The sequence below is a fragment of the Elaeis guineensis genome, chromosome 2 (genome assembly GCF_000442705.2).
Source record: "Elaeis guineensis isolate ETL-2024a chromosome 2, EG11, whole genome shotgun sequence".
Taxonomy (NCBI): Eukaryota; Viridiplantae; Streptophyta; class Magnoliopsida; order Arecales; family Arecaceae; genus Elaeis; species Elaeis guineensis.
This window is the reverse complement of record NC_025994.2, coordinates 53,648,812-53,661,491: the sequence shown is the minus strand read 5'-3', so window position 1 is coordinate 53,661,491 and position 12,680 is coordinate 53,648,812. Positions and strand designations below refer to the sequence as shown.

General features: G+C 39.7%; 1 non-coding gene across 1 annotated transcript; it reads right to left on the bottom strand.

The window, feature by feature from the left end:
• Positions 1 to 674: 674 nt before the first annotated feature.
• Positions 675 to 780, bottom strand: LOC140855965 (small nucleolar RNA R71). The gene has a single exon (XR_012139407.1). It is a non-coding gene; the product is annotated as a small nucleolar RNA R71 (small nucleolar RNA).
• Positions 781 to 12,680: the final 11,900 nt, after the last annotated feature.

The window sequence follows — 12,680 nt, the reverse complement described above, 5'->3', positions numbered from 1 at the left end:
AGGATAGAGAGTCTATGCTTGTTTAAGTTGATTGCAATTAACATCTAAACATTAACTAATTTCTTTCTTTTCATAGATTTAAGATTCTTAGGTTCTTCTCTTTAGATTTTCTTCATTCTTTTCTCACTTTATTATAAATATATATATATTATAAAAAGAAAAATTTTTTGTGTTTGCTCTACAGTATAATTGTAAGGTGTATGCTTGGCCGTAGATCGTTACGACTAGAAATCCAACCTTTTGATCCAGAAATAGAAAGAACCTTTAGAGCCAACAGACGTAAAAATATGGACCGAAATTAGGAGAATGATCCACCCAAGCAATTGAAGGAGTACTTTACTCCTTCCACATATACCTACACTCTTTGTATTCAAGTGCCCCCTGTGGAGGCCACTCAATATGAAATTAAGTCTAGTATAATCCAAATGTTACCTTCATTTTATGGACTTAGTAATGAGGACCCTTATAAACATCTTGAAGAATTTCTTGAGATATGCTCAACTGTCAAAATTCACAACTTCTCCGATGATACTCTTAGGTTAAAATTATTCCCTTTCTCACTTAAGGACAAAGCCAAATACTGACTACATACTTTGGATTCCATGACTATATCAACCTGGGACCAGCTGCAAGGAGAGTTTCTCAAGAAATATTTTTTTATAGGAAAAACTAATCAAATAAGGAAAGCCATAACTAATGTTTTCCAATTAGATGGAGAAATATTTCATGAAACATGGGAAAGATTAAAGGACCTTATTAGAAAATATCCCCACCATGCTGTACCCAAGTGGTAGTTAATCCAATATTTTTATGATAGGCTCTCTGAAAGACATCGACAAATGGTCGATGCATCATGCGGTGGGACATTCATACTGAAAAGTGAGGATGAGGCATGGCAACTGTTTGAAATTTTAAGTGAAAATTTATTACATCATATGTCTGCCTCTATTAGAGATAAACCCATGATAAACCCAAAGAGAGGTGGAATATATGAAGTAGGAAATGCCATAGATATCCATCATAAGGTAGATGAACTATCCCAAAAATTAGATCGTCTTCTAAATACTGGACAATCCTCGATTCCACCTAACCCAATCCAAGAAGTTAGTGCATTGTGTGCAAGTCCGAACCATTTTGTTAGTGAATGCCCAGCCACACCTCAATTTTCTGAGTTTGTGCATGAGCAGGTTCAACAAGCTCAAGTCCAACAAGCTCGCAGACCAGGAAATGATCCATATTCGAACACTTATAACCCCGGCTGGAGAAACCATCCAAATTTTTTTTGGAGACCACAACCAGTGGTTGGTCCTACCACACCTCGACCTCAATATCAAGACCCAACATATGGGCATGGACCATACCATCAATTTCAAAATGTTCCTCAACTGTCTACTACTGGTCACAGCTCAGCTTTTGAGAAAAAAGTTCTGAAAGCACTAGAATGATTAGAAGTCAACACTCAGACCCTTAACTCTCACACACAATCCATTGCTAAGCTAGAGACCCAAATAGGTCAACTAGCGACTGCATTTAGTAGGAGGGAAGGAGAAAAATTACCTAGCCAACCCGAGAGCAACCCAAGAGGGCAATTTGTGATTGAGAGCTCTAATACCCCAGAAGTTTTTTTTGAACATGCCAAATCAATCATGACTCTGAGAAGTGGGAAGGTCATTGAACACACTAGTACAACCAATGAGACCGACCCTAAACCTCTAACCAAAGCCAAATCACCCAAGAACAAGGAGGACCTGAAAATAGAGAAGGAACCAACTGCACCGGAATCATCTTACTTGCCTAAAGCCCCATTTCTGGATGCCCTGAAAGCCCCTATTCCTGCAGATAAGAAGGGAGGAAAACTCGATGAGATGTTGGAATTGTTTAAGCAAGTCCAAATTAATCTTCCCCTTCTAGACGCAATCAAACAGGTCCCTGCTTATGCCAAATTTTTGAAGGATTTGTGCATCCAAAAATGTAAATCTAGATCACAAATCCCAAAGAAAGTACACCTCACTGAACAGGCTAGTTCTGTTTTCCAGCATGCCACTCCTCCAAAGCTTAAGGACCCAGGAGCCCCCATCATTTTCTGTGTTATAGGAGATTATCACATTGAAAAAGGTCTTCTGGATTTAGGGGCAAGTGTGAATCTTTTACCTAGTTCGGTGTATGAACTTTTTGGATTCGGAGAACTGAAACCCACATCGTCACACTGCAATTAGCCGACAGATCAATTAAGGAACCACATGGAATGCTTGAGGATGTCTTGATCAAGGTAGATGAGTTTTACTTTTCAGTTGATTTTTTGGTTCTCGACATGGAACTAAGTAGCAACCCCAGACAAATTCCCATTATTTTAGGATGACCCTTCCTAGCTACGGCAAATGCATGCATTAATTGTAGGACAGGAGTCATGGACGTATCGTTTGAGAATAAAAAACTAAGACTGAATGTGTTTGGTGCTTCCCAAGGACCATCAATAGATAGTTGCTTCGAAGTAGATACACTAGAAGATATTATAGAAGATGCAACACCCACAATTCTAGCACCAGACCCCTTAGATACTTGCTTGGCTCACTTTGGAGTGTGTGACTTTAAGGAATATATGAAAGAAGTTAACATCTTGTTGGATACACCACACGATAAAATCACTCCTCCATGGACAATCAAGTATGAGCCATTGCCCATATTAACCAGTACACCAATAGTCCCATCTTTAGAATCACCACCTACGTTAGAATTGAAACCCCTTCCTGCTACGCTCAAGTATGTATTTCTAGGACTCAATGACACCCTCCCGACAATCATTGCATCAGACTTGACCCCTAATCAGGAAGCACAATTGGTTGGTATTCTGAAGGAACACAAAGAGGCTATCGGTTGGTCCATTGTCGATTTAAAAGGAATTGACCCCTCCATTTGCATGCACCATATTCATTTTGAGGAACATGCTAAACCCCATCGAGATATGTAGAGGAGATTGAACCCAAACATGCGTGAAGTAGTAAAGAAAGAGGTGGTAAAGTGGTTAGATGTTGGAATCATCTACCCCATATCCAATAGTAAATGGGTCAGTCCCACTCAAGTAGTACCTAAGAAATCTGGTATTACTGTGGTTGAGAACGAAGAAGGTGAACTGCTTCCCACTCGCATATCATCTGGATGGCGAGTATGCATAGATTATAGAAAACTGAATGCCGTTACTAGGAAGGACTATTTTTCATTGCCCTTCATCGACCAAATCCTAGAACAGTTAGCAGGACAAAGTTTCTATTATTTTCTTGATGGTTATTCAGGGTACAATCAAGTATCTGTATTTTTGGATGATCAAAAAAAGACTACCTTCACCTGTCCCTATGGCACCTTCGCTTTTCGGCGTATGCCATTCGGACTTTGCAATGCATCCACTACATTTCAACGGTGCATACTGACCATTTTTTCGGATATGGTGGACAAATGTCTTGAAGTTTTTATGGATGATTTTTCTGTGTTTGGAACCACCTTTGAGGATTGTCTCCATAATCTTTCCAAAGTTCTTAAACGGTGTATGGAGACAAATCTTGTCCTAAGTTGGGAAAAGAACCATTTCATGGTGCGGAAAGGAATTGTATTAGGACATATTATTTCTGAAAGAGAAATCAAGGTAGATAAAGCCAAAGTTGAGGTCATTTCAAAATTACCACCCCCTACTTCGGTTCGACAAATACGATCCTTCTTAGGTCATGCCGGATTTTATAGATGCTTCATCAAAGACTTTAGCAAGATTTCAAGACCCTTGTGTAATCTGTTGGCCAAGGATACACCATTTGTCTTTGACGAAGATTGTTTGAAAGCATTTAACACATTACGAACAGCCCTGACAATAGCACCTATAATAAAACCCCCTGACTAGTCCATTCCATTTGAGATTATGTGTGATGCCTCTGACTTTGCAATAGGTGCCATCTTAAGCCAAAAAATCAAGAAGGAGCCACATGTGATCTATTATGCTAGCAAGACTCTTTTCGATGCCCAATTAAACTACACTACAACAGAAAAAGAGCTACTAGCAGTAGTGTTTGCTCTTGAAAAATTTTGCTCATATCTGTTAGGGTCTAAGGTTCTAGTTTACTCTGATCATGCGGCTCTGAAACATCTCCTCTCAAAGAAAGATACTAAACCGCGTTTGATTAGATGGATCCTTCTTTTACAAGAATTTGATCTAAAAATCCGAGATAAGAAGGGTTCTGAGAATGTGGTAGCTGATCACATCTCCAGGATCTTAGTTGAACACATGATAGGCATAGATGAGGTCAAAGAAAAATTTCTTGACGAACAACTTTTCGCAATCTCCTCTAGCCGTCCTCCATGGTTTGTCCATATTGTCAATTACTTGTCAACAGGACAAGTACCTTCTCACTGGACAAAACAAGAAAAGGATCGATTTTTCTCGCAAATTAAACATTATTTCTGGGAAGAACCTAAACTATTCAAATACTGTCCTGATCAAGTTATTCATCGTTGTGTCCCCGAGAGTGAATTCCAAAGCATTCTCACTTTTTGCCATTCTTCGGCATGTGGGGGACATTTTAGTGGAAGAAAAACTGCAGCAAAAGTACTGCAGAGTGGGTTTTATTGGCCAATGCTTTTCAAGGATGCACATGAATTTGGCCGAGTTGTCTGTGATGTCAGCAAATAGGAAATTTATCCAAGAAGGATATGATGCCGCTGACCCCCATTTTAGTAGTAAAAATCTTCGATGTTTGGGGGATTGATTTCATAGGACCTTTTCTAGCCTCATTTGGATTCGAATATATTCTGGTGGCAGTTGATTACGTATCAAAATAGGTGGAGGCAATAGCTACACGGACTAATATAATAAAATTGTAACTAGTTTTATCCAACGAAACATCATTAGTCGATTTGGCTTCCCAAGGGTGATCATTAGTGATGGGGGACTCATTTTATGAATAAACATTTTGAAGCACTTATAAAAAATATAATATTTCACACAAAGTGGCCACACCATATCACCCCCAAACTAATGGTCAGGTAGAGGTGTCAAATAGGGAGATTAAACATATCCTAGAAAAGATGGTTAGGCCCGATAGAAAGGATTGGTCTCTTCGCTTAGACGATGCATTATGGGCTTACCGTACTGCTTTTAAAACACCCATAGGAATGTCTCCTTATCGACTTGTATTCAAAAAAGCTTGTCATCTGCCGGTGGAATTGGAACATCGTGCATTTTGGGCCATACGGCAATTTAACTTTAATATGAAAAATGCAGGTTCCAATAAGAGACTCCAATTAAATGAACTTGAAGAGCTACGCAATGAAGCGTATGAGAGTATCAAAATTTATAAGGCTCGAACTAAAGCATACCATGATAAATTCATTGCACGAAAAATGTTCGAGCCCAATCAAAAAGTTTGGCTCTTCAATTCTAGGTTGCATCTGTTTCCTGAAAAACTTCGCTCACGTTGGGACGGACCTTTCATTGTAACTCAGGTATTTCCTGATGGAGCTATAGAACTCAAAAATTCTAAACAGGAGAACACCTTTAAAGTGAATGGTCAGTGATTAAAACCTTACATAGATGAAATTAGTGATGGAGAATTAATAAATCTATTGATTTAGTGGATCCAATACCGTCATAATACTCAATTCAGTCTGACTGAAGACGTAAAACTTAGTGCTTGTTGGGAGGCAACCCAATGATTTCATATTTTTTTACTTTACCGCAGCTGCAGGAATTTAGAACAAGAGCCTATTAATCAATGAAGCTATCTTCAACTTTCGAAGCAAAATTATCCCAGGTGCACTCTCTCCTTTTATTTTCTTTGCTTTCCTACTCCATTGAGGATAATGTAGATTAAGTTGGGGGGGAGGAAATTAATCAAATCCTCGAGTATGGTCAGAAATAATTAGTTTTGTGTATCCAAATTTTATTTTGATTAAGAGTCAATTAGGCATCCTAAACAATGAATGATTAATGGTCAAGATAATTTTAGAGATACTGAGGAATAAATTATTAAGAAAACTCAATGAATGATAGGGTTTAGACTAGACCAAATTTTAGGAGTGATTCTACAACCCTCTTCTTACTGATCTCAATAAAGAATCTGCTTCATAAAAAATTGGGTGGAAAGGTCGAGGTATGCAAAAATTCTCCTTAAAATTTACTTAAAAAAAAAAATAACAACATTGGTTTCTTATTGAGTAACCAGGCCCTTTCGCCTAAGTAAGCATTGTGGTTCGCGTAAAAAGATAGGCAATGTTAAAATAATAATAATAATAATAATATAAGGGGACTAAATTGCAAGAAGATAATAAACCTCTTTCCCATTAAGTTAGAGGATTTAAAGAGTAAAGTGGGGAGTTGGTGAAAAAAAAGCTCTTAAAATTTCTTTAGTTAATACTCAGCCACTAATTGGGTCAAATTGATAATCCAATGAAATATCTCTTTAATGGTCTGACCAGGTATCATCTACCTTTTGGGATGCCTAACCTAATTTTTGATTCAAGACCGAGTCGGTACACAATGCTGATATATCTATTTTACTCGAGGACGAGCAAAATTCAAGTTGGAGGGTGTGATAAATACTTAATTTAAGTCATTTAAAGCAAAAAATTATATTTAATTTATTTTATTTATTAAGAATTTGATGCTTCTTTTATGTTTTACAGGAAAGATGATCGCCAATACAAAGAGTTCGATTCATAGATCAAAAAGACTCAAGTTTGAAAAAATTTGGACTTAAAATAAAATTAAAATAAAAGAAGGATGCATACGGTATTATAGAAAATGAAGATACTATGCAAGGAATCCAAAAGGATATAGACGTCATTGTGAAGAAACAAAATTTCTTTTTGGAATACAAAAAGAATGTTTCATGTGGTAGTGTTCCTGGGTGCGCGTGTGAGCGCGTGAGCGCACGGGTGAATGCGGACGTGGGACGGACGTGGGGCTAGCACGGGCACAGGTGCGGCATCGTGCGGGTGCGGGCGTGCAGGCGTGGGCGCGAGCGCGGCGAGCGGGCGTGCGGCAGGCGGGTTCGCGGGAGTTTTGCTGGCGGACGAACAGATACTTCTTAAAGGAAAAAAATTAATATTTAGAAATACTTTGAGAGGAAAGATTTGTATTTTCTTTATTTATTTGTGATCTTTCCATCTCATCCATCCATCTTTTAGTCTTTAGCATTTTTTTTAGTCCCACATCGAAAAATCATGTAAAACTCCTCCCTCCTAACACCTATAAAAAGACTTTTGTACTCCCATTAGAGGGGGAGCCCAGAAATTTTTCTAGAGCCTTGCATAGAGGAATAGAAAGGAACTACTTCATGAGCAGCTAGACTAGCAGTCTCGAGAGTGGAGAAGAAATTTTGTAACGACACAGAGATAGTTTATTGTTCTAAACTTTCTGTATTTCTTTATATGCAATAAAGATTATGCTTTTTATTTAAATCATCATGAGTTCTTTATTTACTTCCTTTCATATGCTTTTATTTATGCTTTCTTGTTAGATTAATATTAGGAACAACTTTTATTTTCTGAAGATGCACCGTGATCTACGGGTACGGGGCGTGTCGAGGAAAGAAGAGTTGTTTACCTAGTACTTTTCGAAGATGCACCATGATCTACGGGTACGGGGCGTACCGAGGAAAGATAGATATTTTTTTAAAGATTAATCACATCTATTTAATTAAAAAAGAGATACAACTCTGCTAGTGCAAAATTAATTCAAAACTCCTGAGCTCTTTATTTCCTAATTACATCAATTTTAAGATAATTTATTTTCTAAATCAAAAATAATACTTCTTTTTTTTATTTTGCAATCTCAACTTAGCCTAAGATCTTGAGGATACGATCTCGACTTATCCTACCTACGTAGTGAGTAGAGTTATTTTTGGTGCTATCAACGACTACGCATCAGTGTGTTAGTTAAGAGCCTTCTTTAAGGACTCTTTACTTCACATGCCAAAATAAGGGGGGCGGCATTTATTTTTGTGCATGGGTTCTAGTGGGCACAGAGGACTTTTTCTCCACTTGAAACTCTTTCAAGTTGAATAAAGATCCAATTTAAATTGACCCAATCCCATTAGATCAAAGGCAACTGGTCTAGGTTAGCTCAAACAATTTGATCTAAACCAATTTGAAAATTTGGGTTAATATAATGTGCTAGCATATCAATTTAACCCATAAAATTTATATTAAACTCTAATTAAATTAGACCAAGATTAAATCTTAAAGTGTGTGATCCATTGGGTTCCAAATCTAGCCAGCAGTGGACCAAGACTTTCGATATAACCCAAATCCGATGAGATTAGATCACCCGAAGAGTCCCAATCAACTTGGACTCTTTCAAATTGACTCAAGAATTAAATTTTTTTAATTTTGATAAATTCATAAGTCAAGATTGACATTTAGTAATGTGTCATGACTATCCAAAAGATTTAAAATTTTGATAAAAAATTACCAAAATACCCTTCAGTGGCAAGTGCCTATGTAAATCAATCTTTCAATCAAACAACATCTTAGATGAGCTGTGGGCATAAAAATATATCAAACCTAATATTTTAACATTATGTATCTCGATCAGAAGATGATGATTTAGTTGATGATATATTAAAAATTTTTTTCTAATTATCATCCTATTTTGGTCAAAGACTTTCGAATCAACGACCTATGAGATCACATAAGATATTCACTCTCCTTATTAGGAGTGATGGATCCCTTATTGATCACTCATAACCTCCATGCACTCTTCATCATATCCAAAACACCCCATATAAGGATCAGAGAACCAAGTTAGGTAGTGAACCAAAACATGGATCCAAGTACATAAGGTACCATGGTGACCTCAGGTTTAAGGATCACATACACAACTCTCACTAGAGAATTATCAGTTGACATGTAAATAAGACTCCATCTGATATTCTCTCATAGGTCAATTCAGTGAACTCATTCTCTAATGAGCACCCATATCCTTATATTAGTGTCCTCACATAAGTGGTTGTGAGAACAACCACCCTCATTTCTGAGCATACATAGGACATGTCAGTCTTACTGGTATCATTGATTTCTGACTCAATATACCAACGATAAGAAATATTTTAGATTAAGGCTACCAAAAAATTAGGTCTCACTGGCGTGATCTCGTCATAGCCCTAAAACTATTTCCTAAACCTATGGGGTTCATTATAATCTTAAAATAAATAAGATACAATATATAATGAATAAAAAATATCTTATTTTATTAATAATAAATATTAATTACATGAGTTTGGAAGATAAATTATAATAAATATCCTATCGTATCTCATATACGATTGGCTTGTAAGGCATTATTCTTTCATCCATAAGAGCAACATTATTTAAGTATGACCATATGGGATTGAAGGGTCAACTTAGCTAGAACACTATAGTTTGTTGTGCTATCCACAAGGCTATATGTGATCTAGAGGCCAGAGAAAAAAATATTGAGAATTATAGAGGTACAATTGATAAAGAGTTATCTATTCTTGAACTCATGAATACTTGTTATGCTATTCACAAGGTATTTGTGAGGAATAGGGATCTCAACCCCACTAAAAAATATTAGAATATTTTTTGATTTTCATATTTGAGGGCTATGAAGTTTGATAAAATAGTAGGAGACACAATTAGATAAAAATTTTAGTTTAGTTGTGAATGTCATCATGAGTCGTCTGCTTATATTGTGTTCTTATTATTGTAGATTAACTACACACATGGTATCCTCACTTTCACTTAGAGGCATCCTAGATGCAAACAAGTTGATCGGACCTAACTATGTCGACTGGTTAAGAAACTTGAGAATTGTTCTCACTCAGGAGAAACTCTCCTACATTCTGGATACACCTGCACCAGATTTCCTTAGGAAAGATACTTTCGAGGAGGAAAGGGCCACATATAAGATGTGAAAAGATGACAGTGTGACTGTCAAATGCATCATGCTTGCCTCCATGAGCAACGAGCTTTAGAGACAGCATGAGGACATGGATGTTCCCTCTATACTTGTTAATCTAAAGGAGTTATATGGGAAATAAAGTCGAACTGCTCGATATGAGATATTAAAGTAGTTGTTCCATACTCGTATGACTAAAGGCACCTCCATACAATGCATATCCTGAAGATGATTGATTTGATCACTCGTTTGGGATAGCTGGATTTTATCATGGATGGTGAACTGAGCCAGAATTTGATCCTGCAGTCTTTCCCTGACTTCTTTTTTTAGTTTATCATAAATTATCATATGAACAAACTGAACATCAGCCTGCCAGAACTGCTGAACATGCTGAAAATAACAGAGACCCATTTCAAGGGTGAAAAATTTTCGATACTTCTTGTTAATAAGATCGGTAAGAAGAAAGCAAAGAAGAGTTCTAAGAAAAAGATGAACCCTAAGGCTAGCATCTCCAAGAAGAAGATGAAGAAGGTCTCCACCAAAGATACTTGCTATCACTGTGGCAAGGAGGGTCATTGGAAGAGAATTTGTAAGGAGTACCGTGCAATCGTGAAATCGACAAACATTGCTAAAGATTTATATATGTTACAAACTAATTTATCATTAAGTACTTCAATGTCAGATTCTTGGGTATTGGATACCGCCTGTGGCTCATATCTTTGCAAATTGTTGCAGGATCTATAGAAAATAAAGAGTCTGAACAAAGATGACTTCGAGCTATTCGGTGCTAGTGGAGAGTCCATTTAGGCCGTAGCCGTAGGAACCAAGATTTTGGAATTACCTTCGGACAAAGTTTTGGATCTGAAGACCTATTATTATATTTCAAATATCGTGAAAAATATTAATTATATACCATTGTTATTGGAATAAGATTTTGAAATAAATGTAAAGAACAATGATTGTTCTATATATTTTTCTAATGAATATTATGGATGTACTTTTATTGATAATGATCTTTTATTTCTTTCATTTAATGATAATGTATTTTGTTGGGTATAAAATGCCCACAGTCGAAGTCCTCAGTGGAATCGACTACACGACAACTTCGCCCGGACTCTTACGGGAGCCGGGCTCCGTCACCGAGAACTCCAACAGCTTCAGCTGCAAGCAGACTCCGCCCGGACTCCTACGGGAGCCGGGCTCCACCGCCGACATCAACTACAGGACAGCTTCGCCCGAACTCCTACGGGAGCCGGGCTCCGTCCTCAGCGTCAACTGCTGGTAAGCCCCGTCCGGACTCCTACGGGAGTCGGACTTCGCCTTTAACTTTGATTGCAGGAAGACTCCGCCCGGACTCCTACGGGAGCCGGACTTCGTCCTCGACTCCAACGGCTGCAAGATAGACTTCGTCCGGACTCCTACGGGAGCCGGACTCCGCCGACAACTCCGACCTCAAGTTGACTCCGCCCGGACTCCTATGGGAGCCGGGCTCCGTCCTCAACGTCAACTGCTGGTAAGCTGTCCGGACTCCTACGGGAGCCGGACTTCGCCTTTAACTTTGATTGTGGGAAGACTCCGCCCGGACTCCTACGGGAGCCGGACTTCGTCTTCGACTCCAACGGCTGCAAGACAGACTTCGTCCGGACTCCTACGGGAGCCGGACTTCGCCGACAACTCCGACCTCAAGTTGACTCCGCCCGGACTCCTATGGGAGCCGGGCTCCGTCCTCAACGTCAACTGCTGGTAAGCTGTCCGGACTCCTACGGGAGCCGATCTTCACCTTTAACTTTGATTGCAGGGAGACTCCGCCTGAACTCCTACGAGAGTCGGGTTTCGTCCTCAACTCCAACAGCTACAAGCAGACTTCGTCCGGACTCCTACGGGAGCCGGACTCCGTCAACAACTTCAACCGCAAGTGGACTCCGCCCGGACTCCGATGAGAGCCGGGATCCGCCCTCGACGTCAGCTGTCGGTAAGCCTTGTCCAGACTCCTACGGGAGCCAGACTTTGCATCTGATTTTGATTGCAGGGGATTTCACCCGGACTCCCACGGGAGCCGGGCTCCACCCACTACCCCAACCGCAAGGAGGACTCCGCCTGGACCCTTACGTGGGGTCAGACTCCGACCACAGCCAAACTTCAGCTGACAAATCTGCACTTCCAGGCCACAATCACGGCCACGATTCTGCTACACTTCCTGCGATGGATCCCACGCGGCTCCATTACTACCTGACAGGCCACGATAAACGGTCGTGATCCTGCTCCACCTCCTGCAACGGATATCGCGCGATTCTTCCATCCGCTGGCAAGTCACGACAACAAACGCCGCCCCACTTCACGCGGCAAACTCCACGTGGCATGCCCCAGTGATAGCCACGGGTCCATTCCACTACTCTTCGCAGCAAACTCCGCCTGACCCTGGGCAGCCCACTGCCAGACGGTTACAAATGCCGCCATCAATCTGTTGCCTCCTCCATCTATAAAAGGGGGACCTAGATACGTTATTCTATAAGCTCATTTCTTATCTCAAAAACTCTGCTAAATTCTCCGTTCGAGCACTCCATTCTTGTTGAGGCAGAGAACTGACTTGAGCGTCAGAGGGTCTTGCCGGAGCAACCCCACCTCCGGTTTAGACTTCCTTTGCAGGTCCCGACGGCGACCGCGGCTTCTCCAACTCCAGCTTCTCCAGCGCAAGCAGATTTTCGCACCAACAGGATTGGCGCTAGAGGAAGGGGCTTTGAACCTTCGCAGTACCCTTGTTCTTAAAGGAGTGTTCAAC